A 15846-nucleotide genomic window follows, 5' to 3' on the forward strand; every position below is an offset into this window, starting at 1 on the left:
CTGTGAAAATAAAATAAGAATATAATTATTTACAAAAATGAAAGCAAGCTTCAGTGCCTGATTGCATATATCTGAATTTTCTTTTAAGCTTCATTTTATCAACCATTAGATATTCTCGCACCATATTTGAGGGGCTTTTCCTTTTCCAGCAATTATTCTTCTGTACTGGGCTGGTTACTGGCAACAGTTCAGGGTTTCAGTGTTTTATTTTGAAAGAATGTGTGTGGAGCATTGTGAATGACATAAACATTGTGCAGTTCAGACTGCTTGTTTCCATTCACTTATGTCAAAAGGTCAGAGAGAAAAAGGGAAATCATCTTTCCCTTTTGTTTAAGTTACAAGAGATAACAGTTCACAAGGAACAAAAAATACTTGATAGCAAGGTTACAACTTTGTCCAAAGCAATTATGACACAGGGGCGTGGTGGTAGGTTAAAATTGATTGCAGGTTATATGAGATCATATTACACCAACTGCACTCCTTTGTACGTGATCAGGGAGAGAGCGAGAGGAAAAAAATGTTATCCTAATTCAAGCTGGATTTGATCTGAGGTCTCATAACTAAAGGCAAATTATCAAACATAGTCTCAGCTCCTCAGTTGATTGATTGATTGATTGATTTGTGGACATTTTGATGAGGGGGCAAGGGGAGGGGGTATTGAGTTGGTGGACCTTGAGTGCGAGGATAGTTAAAGTAAAGCAGAAGATTCAGTTATTATCTTCAAACATCTATTATTATAATATCTAAACATTAAAACTCCCCCCTAGCATCCACCGACACTCTCATTCGTTTGGCCGAAATGGTCCTCACCCTTAACAATTTCTCCTTTGAATCCTCCCACTTCCTCCAGACCAAAGGGGTAGCCATGGGCACATGTATGGGCCCCAGCTATGCCTGTCTCTTTGTTGGCTACATAGAGCAGTTGATTTTCTGTAATTACACCGGCACCACTCCCCACCTCTTCCTCCGTTACATTGATGACTGCATTGGCGCCACCTCGTGCTTCCACAAGGCGGTTGAGCAATTCATCAACTTCACCAACACATTCCACCCTGACCTTAAATTTACCTGGACCATCTCTGACACCTCCCTCCCCTTCCTGGACCTCTCCATCTCCATTAATGACGACCGACTTAACACTGACATTTTTTACAAACCCACCGACTCCCACAGCTACCTGGATTATACCTCTTCCCACCCTACCTCTTGCAAAAATGCCATCCCATATTCCCAATTCCTCCGCCTCCGCCGGATCTGCTCCCAGGAGGACCAGTTCCACCACAGAACACACCAGATGGCCTCCTTCTTTAGAGACCGCAATTTCCCTTCCCACGTGGTTAAAGATGCCCTCCAACGCATCTCGTCTACATCCCGCACCTCTGCCCTCAGATCCCACCCCTCCAACCATAACAAGGACAGAACGCCCCTGGTGCTCACCTTCCACCCTACCAACCTTTGCATCAACCAAATCATCCGCCGACATTTCCGCCACCTCCAAACAGACCCCACTACCAGGGATATATTTCCCTCCCCACCCCTTTCCACCTTCCGCAAAGACCATTCCCTCTGCAACTACCTGGTCAGGTCCACGCCCCCAAGCAACCCACCCTCCCATTCTGGCACTTTCCCCTGCCACCGCAGGAACTGTAAAACCTGCGCTCACACCTCCTCCCTCATCTCTATCCAAGGCCCTAAAGCAGCCTTCCACATCCATCAAAGTTTTACTTGCACATCCACTAATATCATTTATTGTATCCGTTGCTCCCGATGCTGTCTACATTGGGGAGACTGGGCACCTCCGAGCAGAGCGCTTTAGGGAACATCTCCGGGACACCCACATCAATCAACCACACTGCCCCGTGGCCCAACATTTCAACTCCCCCTCCCACTCTGCCGAGGACACCGCCGCTCCCTCACCACCAGACGCCTGGAGGAAGAACGCCTCATCTTCCGCCTCGGAACACTTCAACCCCAGGGCATCAATGTGGACTTCAACAGTTTCCTCATTTCCCCTTCCCCCACCTCATCCTAGTTCTAAACTTCCAGCGCAGTAACTGTCCCCATGACTTGTCCGGACTTGTCCTACCTGCCTATCTCCTTTTCCACCTATCCTAGAGTGGTGCTGGAAAAGAACATCAGGTCAGGCAGCATCCAAGGAGCAGAAAAATCAATGTTTTGGGCAAAAGTCCTTCATCAGCCCTCCCTGATGAAGGGCTTTTGCCCGAAACATCAATTTTCCTGCTCCTCGGACCATGCCTGACCCTGCTGTGCTTTTACAACACCAGTCTAATCTTGATATTAGTGATATTGTGTCTAGAGTACTGTGCACAAGATTGAGCATTGTACCTACGTAAGGATGTAAATGTATTGAAAGCAGTTCAGATAAGTTTTTCTAGACTAATGCGAAAGTGAGGACTGCAGATGCTGGAGATTAGAGTTGAGAGTGCGGTACTAGAAAAGCACAGCAGGTCAGGCAGCATCCGAGGAACAGGAAAGTCGACATTTCAGGCAAAAGCCCTTCATCATGTACCTAAGTACAGTGAAAAGCTTTGTTTTGTGAGCAGTGCAGGCAGATCACAGCAAACAAGGACATACAGATCATAAGGTGCTTAGTGCGAGGCAAACAAGGTTACGGCTACACAAGAGGTGCACAAAGTTAGAGAGTCCATTCATCGGTCTAATACTAGCAGGGAAGAAACTGTTCTTGAACCAGTTGATGCGGATGTTTAAGCTTCTGTATCTTCTGTCTGACAGACAAGGTTGGGAGAGAGCATTACCGGGCTGGGATGCACCTTTATTGGCAGCCTTTCCGTGGCAACGAGAAATGTAAACAAAGTCCATGAATGGGAGGTTGGCTTCATGATGGTCTGGGCTGCACACAACTTTTTGTTGTTTCTTACCATCCTGGGAAGAGCAGTTGCTGTCCCAGAGCAGTTATGCACCTGGATAGATGTTTTCTATGGGACATCTGTAAATGTTGGTGAGGGTCCTTATGGACATGCCAAATTTCCTAAGCTGCCTGAGAAAGAAGCATTGTTGTGCCACAGTGACCATGTCATCTCCACGGGAGGTCCAGGACAGATTGCTGGTTATTAACACTCTGAAGAATTTTACACTCTCTTATTAAAGACACTGGAAATAACAAAAGGAAGAATGCTTCTCAAGTCTATTCCATGCTACACTAGCTGCTGTTTTACTCTTTATGAGAGCAGAAAACCTTTATGTTCCAGCACAGTTGACTCAAATTGATTGTTTCACCAAATGTGAAGAGTTAACACAAAACTGAATTTGAACAGGGTGCATTCTTGATCTTGTGTCTCAGTAGTGTACCCATGTTGCACTAGCCAGGAGTTCAGACTAAGCTTCTTTACTATTCTATCACAAAATTGTTTTAAAAATCCCTGAATGGAATGAGACATTTGAGTTCATGGAACCAGCACGTTTCATTGAGAGATGTGGGCTGCAAAAACTGAAAACAAGTCGATCAAGTCCTTGTTTTACATCTTTATTCACCTGAGATCTGAATCAAGTTTGACATCAGACCTCATTTCAATTAAATTGATAAGTTCTAGATGCCAATTAGAGATCCTGGACAACAAAAAAGGTAACAAAGAACTGCAGGTGTTGGAAATCAGAAAATACTGGAGTAAAATGATCCGCAGTGTGGAAACAGATCCTTCGGCCCAACCCTCCAAAGAGAAACAGACTCATTTCCTTCGTACTCTACACTTACCTCAGACTAATGCACCTCACCTTCACACCCCTGAACACTATGAGCAATTTACCTAAACTGCACATCTTTGGATTGTGGGAGGAAACTGGAGCACCCAGAGGGGATCCACACAGACACAGGGAGAATGTGCACACTCCACACAGACACGGTCACCCTAGGCAGGAATCGAACAAAGGTCCCTCGCACTGTGAAGCAACAGTACTAACCAGTGAAGCACCATGCCACTGTAACTCAACAGGTCTGGCAGCAACGTGGAGAGAAAGCAGAGTTAATGTTTTCAGTTCAGTGACCCTTCTTCAGAACTCATCGTAGCAAGGAAAAAGTTGGTGTATATGCAGAAGATGGTGTGGGAGGAGGACAGGCTGTGAACAATTGGTGGAAATTGAGCCCAAAGACAGAGAACAACAGCTGGGCAGACAAAGGAATGGAGAAAGGTCAGCCTAGGAGAATCAAGAGTCACTAATGGGGATCGTTAGTGGCTGACAATGGGTTAATTGTGGTAGCAGTCCATGTGATGACAAGTGTGTGGGGTAGGGTTAAGGAAATAGGAGAGTTCAATAACTTTTGGGCCTGAACACCTTCTCCCATGTCCTAACCCCAATCCTCACACACCTTGTCATGACATGGGCTGCTATCACAACCAACCCAATGTCAGCCACTAACAATCCCCATTAGCAATTAAGACAGATTCCACCGATTTCTCAGCAATCACATCAGATGCTTGTGACACCACAGGTCATTAAATCTCATTAATACATCACAAAAAGTTAAGATTCTTTACTTTTGGTGACCTGGCCTTGAAATTCCATCAAAATCTGTTCCATTAAGGCCTACCCCATGACTGCTCACCTTCCTTTCCATGGACTATCCTCCCCTGGATTCTTGGAGACTGCTTTCCAGCACCTACTGAGAGGCACAAATCCAGCTTTTCATTGAGCTTCATGAGTTTAGTGATGTCCTGGGACTCATTTTCTGACCTTTACTATTGATCAGTTGCCAAAAGCTTGTGATTTCAAATAAACCTGTTGGACTACAAATAGTTCTCCTATCATGCTGCAGTTCCATTCCAGCAAAGAGAAAATCGCTTAATATAAACAATGGGGCCTGCGGGAAAAGTAGGGTTAGGGGCAGACCAGCAAAAAAATATCACTCACAATCACTCAAAAATCACTCAAAACACAAAGTATAGCACAGCCTAAATGAAGATTGAAATTATATTTATTAACAAAACAGAAGTAAATTTAACACAGTATTTTTTTTAAAAAAAGGTAAGAAAGCTGCTCTCTGTACAGTACCTCTCTCAGAACTCTGCTGTCAGCAGCGGACATTGGTGCATGCGCAGACTGGCATCAGTAAAGCATGCAATCCGATCACCGCTGGAAATGCACTATTGACAATGGAGGTAAGTGTTCTCAAAAATACCGTTCCCTAACTCTTCAGTGACGTTATAACAAAAATGCACATTATCCCAGAACTACCTGTATGATCTGGCTTTGTGTGACATCTGACCTTGTCTGCCTCAGTCCAACACTGGCAGCTCCACATTACAGTTGCACAAAGCAAATGCTGCTTGTGGGTTATCTTCAACCTTGTTCACAGCTACACTGCACATAGCTTCTTCTGAGCCCTCAGATGATTCAGGATATTTCTAGCTTCCTGACTCCAACATTCAGCTGTCTACCAATTTCTAGAACTCTTTAAGTTCCAGTAGCTATCCAAATGCACCAACTCAGTGTAGCTCAGTTGCCATTTCAGCAGCACAGTTTTAAATTTCTTTTCTAAGTAGGGTTGGCTTCTTCTCTCCCTATCTTCTACTTCTGACTGTGACCCTGGAATTGCCCTTCTTTGACCCCTGAACTGCTTTGAGTGATATATGAAAAGCCTTGCAACAAGCCCTGCTCTCACTTCTTGGCAAAATTAAATGTAACAGGGCCTTGGAATTGTCTGTCCCCTGAATATTATAATATAAACTAACTGCTGACTCCAACACATGTAACGCATTCAAAAAAGGGAATGCATCACAGCCACCTCACACCTCTGAACTGTGCAGAACAGAATGAGGTCAGGCGGAGTCCAAGGGTGGTTTTGTGGAGTCAGGATGAATATATAGTCAAAATTGCTCAAGATTGTGTCTCATTGAGTATGCATGTTGAATCCACTATAAGAAATTGACGACCAGGGAAGAAAATAAATGGACATGTAGATAAGGAAGGAAAGTGAGTCTCATGTTCTTTAAACTAAAATGAGCTTTTTGAAGGAATACTATTGCAGGAATATGGAATAGCTTTCAAGCAGATGTATGGTTAAAGCCTGTGCTTTCAGAGGATTTGTACGTTTTGATATAAGTTTGTTATTTATTATTTTTAGTGTTATACATTCAGCCAGACCAGGTATATAATTACTGGTTGGAATCACTTTGAAAAAATAACATCAATCCCAGCATTGGAACTATAGCATTTCCAGTGGTCGCCTTCCAGTGTGGTCAGTGAAATCTTGGCTGATATATATTTCTTTGAAACAATGTGGTTATTTATTTTAGGAGAAAATAAAAGCGAGATAATTGGGTAGGATTTTAGCCAGTATGAGGGTGGGAACAATGTGGGTAGGCATGTAATTTTATGATGGCTAAGGCTTATGATATTGTTATGTTTTGAAGCTGTGGGATGAATTTAACCAAAATTTGATTGAGTGTCAATATTTGGTGGTTTCATAGAGTGTTTACTTCTGTGAGCTCCAGTAAGTTATTCCATGCACTTCTCGGCAGCTCACCTCATTAGGCATGCACCACACTGCTATGGCACCGCTCCCGCACCATGTGTACTCAGTAACTGTAGAAGCACTCAGCACGGCCAGGCCTGACTGGAATCCCGGCATTGGTACCCATATTCAAATCACAGCCAGGCACTGGGTCAAGTACTGTCAGTCAGGAGCTGCCCTTCACAGTTCACGTGTGTGAAGAATTCCTCTGAAAATGGTTCAGAAAAGGTGGTTAGCTCCCCATTTTGAGATCTGGAAGTCCTGGTAGATGGCGTGTTGCAGAGCAGGGCTATCACGTTCCCTCAAGACCACCAGAGGAGACCATGACACCAAATACTGCCAGCCTGGTCCGAAGTTGCTACCTGGATCAGTGCAATGTCCGTGGTCTGGAGGGACACGAGAAGATTAATAATCTTCATCGTTCCATGTGTGGGAGCAGCAGACCGGCTTGTCAGGGGCACTGGCAACTTGACACAAAGGTTACAGGCCTGAAACCACAGACTTGGAACCCCATTGCTGTGGCATGTGAATGCCTGGTTGCCTCCATTGACAGGTTGGCAGCTGCCATGGAGATCCATGGCCTGAGTATTTGTTGGTTTTGCACACAGTCCTGCATTCCATCACTCTAGACATTGGTGCCCCAAAGGCAAGGCAACAGAGGAATCTGGTCCATGTGCCCCTTCCTCACAAGGAGACTTGGCTGAAGAACAAACCACACATAACTCCCCAGAAGGGGGACACTCCAGGACATTCCAGAGGTGCTGAGACCCTCCAATTCCATTCTGCCTGTCCCCCTTAACCATGTGGGAGTTCAAGTTGAGGAAACCGCATCCAAATCTGGTCAGGATAAACTCATCATGTCTGTTCCTTCTAGCCACAAGGGCACACCCAAAACTCCAACACCAACAGGTCCAATAGAGGACAGGGTCCCTTCACTCCCACCAGAGAAACCGGAACTTAGTGAAGTGAAAAGACTAAGAAGGCTTACTGAAGGCACAGAGGTGGGTATTGCTGGGACTCCACTGCAAATGTATAATCACATTCGTAAATATATGTTTAGTTTTCATCACCAGCTGTCTGAGTAAATGTCAGTTTTAGTTGCAGCCAAAGAATAAAGAGACAGAGATTAGCCATTCTGTCACACAATACTCTGACCCTGTCTGAGTAATGGCCATCCTTTCCATTGCTCTTCTACTTTGTTAAGGTTACATAAGGGATATTGTGAAGGCTTCCATCTATTTATAACCCTAACTTTAATTACTCAGTGTGAACCACACAGAGACTAGAGTTTTAAACTACATCTTGAGTTGGGAATACACAGGGCATGTTGGCCTAGCAATAGCAAAACATTCACACATAGTGAAGGATCTGTTCATGCAGATCGGTTCTATTGAATGAAGTTTGCAAAGAGGTCCTTCCTGCATTGCGCTGTATGATGCTGCTGCACTGTCAGATGCTGAAGATTCTGTTCTGTCTGAATAACATCCTCGCATACTGACACAATGCTGCACAACACAATTCCCCACGCCCTCCATAGCCTTGGTGCATCCTCCTATTGTTGAGAGCAGAGCCTCCGGGCACCAAGCGGCATCCACTATCTGGATGTTACTTATACAAAACCCCAGGGCATGGCTTGCATAAAAATCTGTTGTGGACAGACCACCCTATGGCTTGCAGCTGCCCCAGTAGAAGACAATGTTGCATGGCAGAAACGCTTGACAGCATCACATGTTATTCTGACTTCCATGTCCAATCAGATTATCGACCCACACCCCGTTCTCAATTTTTAAATTTATTCATGGAATGTGGGCATCGCTGGCTGACCAGCATTTATAACTCATCCCTAGTTGCCCTTGAGAATGTGGTGGTGAGCTGCCTTCTTGAACCACTGTTGTCCCTTTGATTGTGTAGACTCACAACGCAACTAGAGAGGGAGTTCCAAAATGTTGATTCAGTGATGCTGAACAAACAGTGAAATATTCCCACTTCAGCATGGTTAGTAGTTTGGTGGGAACTTGCAAGTGGTGCTGTTCTCTTGTACCTGCTGCCCTTGTCCTTCTAGGTTGAAGTTGTCATGTGTTTAGAAGCTGCTGTCTGAGGAGCCTTGGTGAATCCTGTAGTGCATCCTATAGATAGAACATATTGCTGCTAATGATTGTTGGTGGTGAAAGAAGTGCATGTTCATGGATGTGGTGCCAACCAAGTAGTTTGCTTTGTCCCAGATGGTGTCAAGTTTCCTGAACATTGTTGGGGCTGCACTTGTGCTTTGACCCATCACCTCCATCCCCACCCCCATTCACCTATTGTACTCTTTGCCAACTTCCCCACCCTCCCCTCTGACCTATCACCTGCATGCCACCCCCATTCACCTATAGTACTCTTTGCTACCTTCTCCCCAGCCCCACGCCCCCATTTATCTCTCCATCCTGGAGGCTTCCTGTCTCTATTCCTGATGAAGGGCTTTTGCCCAAAAAGTCAATTTTCCTGCTCCTCGGATGCTGCCTGACCTGCTGTGCTTTTCCAGTACCATTCTGATCTGAACTCTGGTTTCCAGCATCTGCAGTCCTCACTTTTGCCTTGTCAATGGAGAACTGTCTGCTATCATCTGCAGATTCCCCACTTCTGACACTGTGATAAACAGAGTGAGCTAAGTCACTTCCCTAAGTGATGTCCTGAAACTGAGATGAATGGCTTCCACCACCACAAGGGGCAGCACAGTTGGGGTAGCACAGTGGCTCAGTGGTTAGCATGCTGCCTCACAGCACCAGCAACCCGGGTTCAATTCCCACCTCAGGGGTCTGTCTATGTGGAGTTTGCACATTCTTCCCATGTCTACGTGAGTTTCCTCCCACAATCCAAAGATGTGCAGATCAGGTGAATTGGCCATGCTAAATTGCCCATAGTGTTAGATGCATTAGACAAGAGTAAATGTAGGGGAATGGGTCTGCATGGGTTACTCTTCAGAGGGTTGGTTTGGACTTGTTGGGCAAATGGCCTATTTCCATACTGTAGGGAATCTAATTTAATCTTAACTTCCCATGCATTGTCTACAACTATTTTCCTTTATTTTTTGGTATGACTCTAACCAGTGGAGAGATTTTCCTCTGATTCTCACTTAATCTAGCTTTGCTCGGGCTCCTTGATGCCAAACTCAGTTGAATGCAGCCCTGATGTCAAGAGCAGTCACTTTCACTTCACACCTGGAATTCAGCTTCTTTACTTATACTTGAAATAAGGCTGTAATGAGATCAGGTGATGAATGGTCTTGGCTAATTCCAAAATGAGCATTGGTGAGCAGGTTCTTGTTGAGGAAGTGCTGCTTAAAAGCACTGTTGAAAATCCCTTTCAACACTTTTCTGATGATTGACCATAGACAGACAAGTCAGTAACTAGCTAGATTTGTCCTGTTTTTTGTGTACAGGACATACCTGGGCGATTTTCCACATTGTTGGGTAGATATCTGGCTTGGGATGTGGCAATCTGGAGCACATCTTTGGCACTATTGCTAAAATGTTTTCAGGATTCATAGACTTTGTGGTACTGAGTATTTCCAACTGTGTCTTGATATCCCATGGTGTGAATCAAATTGGCTGAAGACAGACATCTGTGATGCTGACAACATTTGGAGGAGGCCAAGATGGATCATCCACTCAGTACTTCTGGTTAAAAGTTGTTGTAAATGTTGTAAAAACAGAAATTAGCTAAAACATTTAAACATTTGATGTTAAGCTTGTTGATTCTCTTACCAAATACAGCAATTGAAGCTGGCAGTATAAATAGGATATTTTTCTGGAAAGAGAACAAGGTGTTGTTTGTTTCATAAGATCCTCCAAAAATATTTATCCTCAACAGCCGTAGTAATATCAACAAAATAAAGAGTAAGGAAAGTTTTAATGGAAAGATTAAAAGAACATTGTTCATGTTGTAATATATATGTTGCACTCTTTTGAGTCAAAAGAGAAACTTAAAAAGCTTCTCTGATCTTGGAACAGGTCGTTGTGTTGCTCACTGTACAAATTCAAAGATTCAGAGCACCACATTACTCAGCAAGGAATTGTGTTGCAATCACTTTAGTGGTCTGCGTTTTAGAATTTTTGTCTAAGACAGTTTCCTGGTCAAATTTTTGATTCACGAGCTATGTAAGTGCTGCATAATGTACAATTAATGTACATTTGACGCATTTATGTTGTTATTTTGAAGACTTGTTAAAACAGTTGACTTTGTATTTTCTTGCTCAGGTAATTCCTGTTTACAATGTCACCGAATTAAATGACAGGAAAACTATGATCAAGGATGTAAATAAGACCATAAGATATAGGAGTGGAAGTAAGACCATTCGGCCCATCGAGTCCACTCCGCATTCAATCATGGCTGATGGACATTTCATTGCCACTTACCTGCACTCTCCCTGTATTCCTTAACTCCTTGCAAGATTTATGAGTTAATAAATCTCTGCCTTGAAGACTTTTAACGTCCCGGCCTCCACTGCGCTCTGTGGCAATGAATTCCACAGGCCCGCCACTCTCTGACTAAAGAAATGTCTCCTCATTTCTGTTTTAAATTGAACCCCTCTAATTCTAAGGCTGTGCCCACAAATACTGCTGATGGTGGCATGATATGACCTCAGAGACCAAGATCCATATGCCTGTAAGATGCTATCATTTAGCATCTATTTCTTGCATCTTTACAAATAAGCAGAGTTCACATTTCAGATCAATGAACCTTCATCAGAACAATCAACATGAAATGTGTTTGATCCACAAATAGTGCCTGGCTTGCTGAGTATTTTCTGTTTTGACTTCACTTTTCCAGTTTTTTTAATAAACAAAAAAAAAGCTGTGTGCTGCTCAATAATTATGTAATGTAATTTTGTTCAAAATTTGTTTACTTTAAACAACTGATGCATTTGCTTTGTTTCACTGTTCAACATATTAAATATGATGAAAACCTCAGCAAGGCTTTTAGAAGGAATTCACATATATGGCACAGCTTTCATTACAGAATTGTATGACTTTCTTTACTCATGTTGTTCGCATAACTTTTGGCTTTGTGGTAGTTTGCCACACATTCCATCAGGCCCTTAGTTTAACTGATTTTGTTGGACGCCAGTATTGCTGCAATTTTCATTAAATGTCTGTCAATACACTCAACATCTCTACTGAAAATCTTGTTTTGTACATAAAGCTCAATTTAATATCAAGATTACTGTCACAGAATGTCCATATGTGCTTTCAAGGGAGTGAAAGCTCTATTTTCTATATATTTTTCTCAAAGTCAATTCAAAATCTAATAGCAAAGTGCTTTGACATATTGCAGAGATTATTCTAAATATGTTTTCATATGTCTCCAAAAACAAGGAAGTGTAGGGACTATAATTTTTAAACTGCTGCCTTTTTATGAGAAAAATTAATTATTACTTGTCTTGAAAAACATGGCAGAGCTTGTAATGATTCCTCAGTACTGTATTCCACTATTGAAAATGGCATCCTTAAATCAGCAGTAAGCCATCTACCTATAAAAAATCCCATTTTACTATTTCAAAGTAAAGCACGAAATTCTCTCCGCCCCAGCCAATAAGTATATCCCAACGAACATTAAAGAGATTATTCAGTATAATCAGTTTGTGATCAAAATTGCAGTTCATAAGAGTTTGCTAAGCAGATAGTCTCATTTTTTTTCCTATACTGACTAAACTTCAAAAATACCCAACTGGTTTTAAAGCATTTTGGAAAACCTGCAGCCCTGAAGATTGTTTTATAAATGAAAGATTTTCGTTTCTTTCTACCTATTAAATGTTTAGACTTGGAAGTATGTTTCTAGAAATCCCTTTTAATGTTTGTGATTCTGCAATCAAGTTAAGGTAACTGGAAAATGAAGAGCTATAATTAAATACTTGTAATCATTTAACACTTTATCAGTGGAAAGTGTCAAAAGCATTACATCTAGTGCATCACATTTGGCATGCAACAAACATTGTATCATGGACTGACCCACTTTAAGCAATGAGAATGATCAATGGATCTGTTTCTCTGCTGGAATGTATTAAATTCAAGCTGTGGAGCTCAGCCACTTAACAATTTTTTGCAACCCTTGACAATCCAGTAAACAGTGGAGGATGGCCAGAAGTCATTTTATATGAAAACCAATATTAGTGCTGCCCCAAGCTCACTACTTGAATTCAATACTAAAAGAAATAGTTGTAGATAGATCCTTCCTCAGATTAATGGTACAATTCTCAACTCTTATGGAGTGCACCATCTCCCACACCAGATCTCTGCTCTCTTTTAATTCTATGTAATCATTCCATGCTGACATTTCTTATTGAGACTTGTTCTATTCTTAAGTGTCAACAGAGTTTTAAATACTTTGAACAATGATACCTTTGTAAGTAGATAATTGGTATAGAGTTCCTAGCATAAAAAGCATTAATTATTGTTTTTTACTCCATTCAGTTGATTTTTGTGGTTTAATCTGGAGCAAAAATAGTCTTTATTCACTTATAACTTGCTCCAACTCTTTATCACAAGTTGTCAATGAGTTAGTTGAAAATATGTTTCCGTATACATTGTTTTGAATATAAATAAACGTAAACCAATTGGTTCATACTGTACTACCAGATTGTTCAGATGTTTGTAAATATAGAAGTGAATAGATTCTTTAACATTGAGGGTTGAGTATTCTCATAAAATTTAAAATTTTAACTTAGTAAGTGGTGTTGTGGCAATTTTAAACATGGATATATTGCAACTAACTGCCTTAAAAATGTTCAATGAATCTGCCCCCGCTGCTGTCTGGATAAGATTAAAAAAAAGAAAAATGTTTTCCTAATGTCAATCTCTGGATTACACCCAGAGCTACATGCTAGCAAGTACAGAAATAGGAGACTATGGCAGATGAATGCTTGGTTCAAGAGTTGGGGAGTGTTTTGATTCCTGGACCAGTGGGACTGATCCTGGGGAAGGTGGGATCTGTACAAGTGGGAAGTCTTCATCTGAACCAGAATTGGACCAACATCCTTTTGGGTAGGTGTGCTAATGCTGTTAGGAGGAATTTGAATTACTTCAGCAAGGGGAGTGGAGCACAGTGTTAACACAATACTTCAGGAGAGGAACCAAGGCAGAGGAAGTTCAACCATGTTAAGTTTCTAGGGAGTGAGGAAAGCTGAATAGTTTCTACTTTAATGTAAGAGCATTATAGGTAAAACAGATGAGTTAAAGGTTTGGATTGACACTTGAAATTGCGATGTTGTTGCAATTGCAGAGACATGAGAAAGGGGCAGGACTGACAACTCCACATTCCAGGCAGGACGGGGTTGGTGTGAAAGAGGAGGTGGTGTTGCAATATTAATTAAGGAATCAGTAAGGAGTGATGGTATCTTGGAAAGTTTGTCAAATGAGGCTTTGTGGGTAGATCTTAGGGGGAAGAAAGGGTCAGTCACACTGCTGTGAGTTTATTATAGACCTCAAAATAATCAGCGGGCAAAAGAGAAGTGGAAATGTAGACAATCCACTGAACTTAGAGAACATAGAAAAGTACAGCACAGAACAAGCCCTTCAACCCACAAAGTTGTGCCTAGGATTATTCCTAATCTAAAATAAAATAACCTAACCCACACACCCCTCAATTCACTATTGTCCAAGTGCACGTCCAGCAGTCCACTTAAATGTCCCTAATTACTCTGTTTCCATCACCACCGCTGGCAACGCATTCCATGCATTCACAACTCTCTGCATAAAGAACCTACCTCTAACGTCTCCTCTATACCTTCTTCCTAATATCTTTAAAACTATGACTCCTTGTGCCAATCAGTCCTATCCTGGAGAAATGTCTCTAGGTATTGACTCTATCCATGTCTCTCATTATCTTGTATACCTCGATCAGGTCTCTTCTCTTCCTCCTTCTCTCCAGAGAGAAAAGTCTGAGCTTAGTCAACCTCTCTTCATAAGATAAGCCCTCCAGTCCAGGCAGCATCCTGGTAAACCTTCTTTGCACCCTCTCGAAAGCCTCTGTAACTTTTCTATAATAGGGCGACCAGAACTGGACACAATATTCCAAGTGTGGTCTCACCAGGGTCTTGTAGAGCTGCAGCAAAACCTCACGGCTCTTAAACTCGATCCCCCTGTTATTAAAAGTCAAAACACCATATGCTTTCTTAACAACCCTATCCACCTGGGGGTAACTTTGAGGAATCTATGCACTTGAAGATCAAGATCCCTCTGTTCCTCCACACTGCCAAGAATTCTGTCTTTAATTCTATATTCAGCATTCAAGTTTGACCTTCCAAAATGCATCACTTCGCATTTATCCAGGTTGAACTCATTCTGCCATTTCTCAGTCCAGCTCTGCATCCTGTCTATGTCACGCTGCAGCCTACAATAGCCCTCGATGCTATTAACAGCACCTCCAACCTTTGTGTCACTGGCAAATTTACTAATCCACCCTTCAACCTCTTCATCCAAGTCGTTTATAAAATCTATAAAGAACATAGGCCCAAGAACAGAGTCCTGCGGGACCCCACTCATCACTGATGTCCAGGCAGAATACTTTCCATCTACAACCACTCTCTGCCTTCTGTCAGCCAACCAATTCTGAATCCAGATAGCCAAATCTCCCTGTATCCTATACCTCCTGACATTATGAATGAGCCTACCATGGGGAACCTTATCAAATGCCTTGCTGAAGTCCATTTTCATCACATCCACTGCTCGACCTTCATTGGCCTGTTTCGTCACCTCCTCAAAGAATTCAATGAGATTTGTGAGGCATGACCTGTCCCTCATTAAGCCATGCTGACTGCCTTTAATCGCGCTATGCTTTTCCAAATAGTCGTAAATCCTATCCCTCAAAATTCTTTCCAAAACCTTGCTAATCACAGATGTAAGACTGACTGGTCTGTAATTGCCAGGGATTTCCCTATTCCCCTTCTTGAAAAGAGGAACAACATTTGCCACTCTCCAATCCTCCGATAAGACTCCCATGGAGAGTGAGGAAGCCAAGATCTTCACCAGCGGCTTAACAACCTCCTTTCTCACTTCCTGGAGCAACCGAGGATAAATCTGGTCTGGCACTGGAGACTTATCAATCTTAACATTTGCCAAAGTTTCCTGCACATTAACTTCTTCAATCTCAATCAGTTCAAGCCTGTGTCCCAGCTCCTCAAAGTTCTCATTCACAACAATGTCCCTTTCCTTACGGAAAATTGAAGCAAAAATTCATTTCGGGCTTCCCCTATCTGCTCAGACTCCATGCACAAGTTCCCTACACTATCCCTGACTGGTCCAACCTTCTCCCTGATCATTCTCTTAATGTGTAAAAACAATAAAATGATAATTAGATTGAGGGATATCAACATCCAC

Source organism: Chiloscyllium punctatum, chromosome 25, assembly GCF_047496795.1.
Source record: "Chiloscyllium punctatum isolate Juve2018m chromosome 25, sChiPun1.3, whole genome shotgun sequence".
NCBI lineage: Eukaryota > Metazoa > Chordata > Chondrichthyes > Orectolobiformes > Hemiscylliidae > Chiloscyllium > Chiloscyllium punctatum.